Here is a 2,230-nt window from a genome sequence, read left to right on the forward strand (position 1 = left end):
ATCATCCACAAAGATGGCTGGGTTGGGGCAGATATTCACGTACCAGGAGCCTCACAGCTCTGATATGTCTAATTGAGAAGAGTTTGGATCTTTCCCCTTTCCCTTCCAGGAGAGTCCTTGATCCCAGTTTAATTCTGAGAGTTCAAATAGATGCATGAAAGAGCTTAAAAGTCAAATCCCAGGTCTTAGCCAAGTAGCTTGTTACACTTTCTTCTGGAAATAATGGCTGTATACTTGCTTCACATCTTCATAATTAAAAGGGGCCACTTGAAAGATCCAGAGCAAAGTTTGCAGAAAGGCAAAATGGTATCTGTTATCTCAATAGATGTAAAACAAAAGCACTTCACAAAATTCAACTTCCCTTTGTGATCAAAATACTCAACAAACAAGGAATACAAAATTCCCAACTAGATAAAGAGTATCTATGCAACCCCAGGTAACATCATACTTAATGGTCAAAAGACTGAATGTTTCTCCCTATGATCAGGAACAAGGCAAGAATGTCTTCTCTCACCACTTCTATTCTACATTCTGCTAGAGGTTCTAGCCAGGGCAATTGGATAAGAAAAAGAAATAAAAGGCATCCAGATTGGAAAAAAAATATGTAAAACTATCTCTATTTCCAGATCACATGATCTTGTTTATAGAAAACCTAAGGAATCCACAATAAACCTACTAGAATTAATAAATGAGATCAGGAAAGTGACAGGTTACAAGATCAGTGTATAAAATCAATTGTAATTCTAAACAATCTGCAAGGAAAAAATTTAAAAAATTTTCATTTACAAGAGCATCAAAGAGAACAAAATAATTAGAAATTTAACAGAAGTATAAAATAGTAGTCTGAAAACAACAAAACATTTTTGAAAGAAATTAAAGGAGGCCTAAATAAATGGAAAGACAGCCTGTTTTCATGATTTGGAAGACAATATTTTCGAGATGGCAACACCCTCCAAATTGTACAGATTCAGCACAATCCTCATGAAAATCCCAGCTGGCTCCTTTGCAGAAACTGAGAAGCTGATTCTGAAGTTCATATGGAAATTTGAAGGAGATAGAAAAATCTTGAAAAAGAGAAAAGTTGGAGTATTCACATCTCCCATTTAAAAAACTTACTTCACTTACTTCACTTATATACTCATAAAGTCAATTTGGTACTGACATAAGGATAGACATGCAGACCAATGGAATATAACTGGGAGTCCAGGAATAAATCCATAAGTTTATGGGAAATTGATTTTCAACAAGGGTGACAAGACAACTCAATGAGGAAAGAACTGTCTTTTCAACAAATGGTGCTACAACAACTGGATTTACACATGTATAAAAATAAATTTTATTTATTTATTAAATTATTATCATTATTTTTCTGAGACAGACAGGGTCTCACTCTGTCACCCAGGCCAGAGTGCAGTGGCACAATCTCCCAGGTTCAAGTGATCCTGCCACCTCAGCCTCCTGAGTAGCTGGGATTACAGGCATGCGCCACCATGCCCGGCTAATTTTTGTGTTTTCAGTAGAGATGGGGTTTCACCATGTTGGCCAGGCTGGTCTCAAACTCCTGACCTCAAGTGATCTGCCCACCTTGGCCTCCCAAAGTGCTGGGATTACAGGCATGAGCCACCGTGCCTGGACTTGATTCACTTCTTGTCAATCACTTGTTTAATGGATTATCAGGGCCTTTAACAGAGTAGGAAAAGTATGATCTTTGAAGTTAGATTAATTGATGAATTAATTGATGGAGAAAAGCTGCAGAGATAGAAGGAGGATGTGGGAATGAGACTAGAAAAGAAGGGATATGGGGGTTGCGTAGCCTCTGACAAAATAACTAAAAGCCTCTTTCTGATTCAAGATCTCTGCCTATAACATGAAGGAAGACAGGAGAGAATTACCTCAACAATACCTTTCATAGGTCTGAACACTAAATAATTTCATCCTAATCTCTCTAGATTGTTCATATGAATAATTTTTGACAACTAAAACACACCTTCCTCAATCGAAAGACTTAACACAAGATCTTTTTGGAAAATAAGGGCAGGAAACATTTAAAACAAAACTAACAGTGAATGTGAACCTATGTCAAGCCATGCCATACCTTAAATGCCTCTAACATACATTTGGCATGGCACAACTGAATTAATCTTATGGAAGAGATAAAAGGCATGATCATTGATATGTAAAAACCGCTCATAAAATATGCCATTTCAGGGTGCTATACTAGTCATACAAG

Source organism: Symphalangus syndactylus, chromosome 3 (genome assembly GCF_028878055.3).
Source record: "Symphalangus syndactylus isolate Jambi chromosome 3, NHGRI_mSymSyn1-v2.1_pri, whole genome shotgun sequence".
Taxonomy (NCBI): Eukaryota; Metazoa; Chordata; class Mammalia; order Primates; family Hylobatidae; genus Symphalangus; species Symphalangus syndactylus.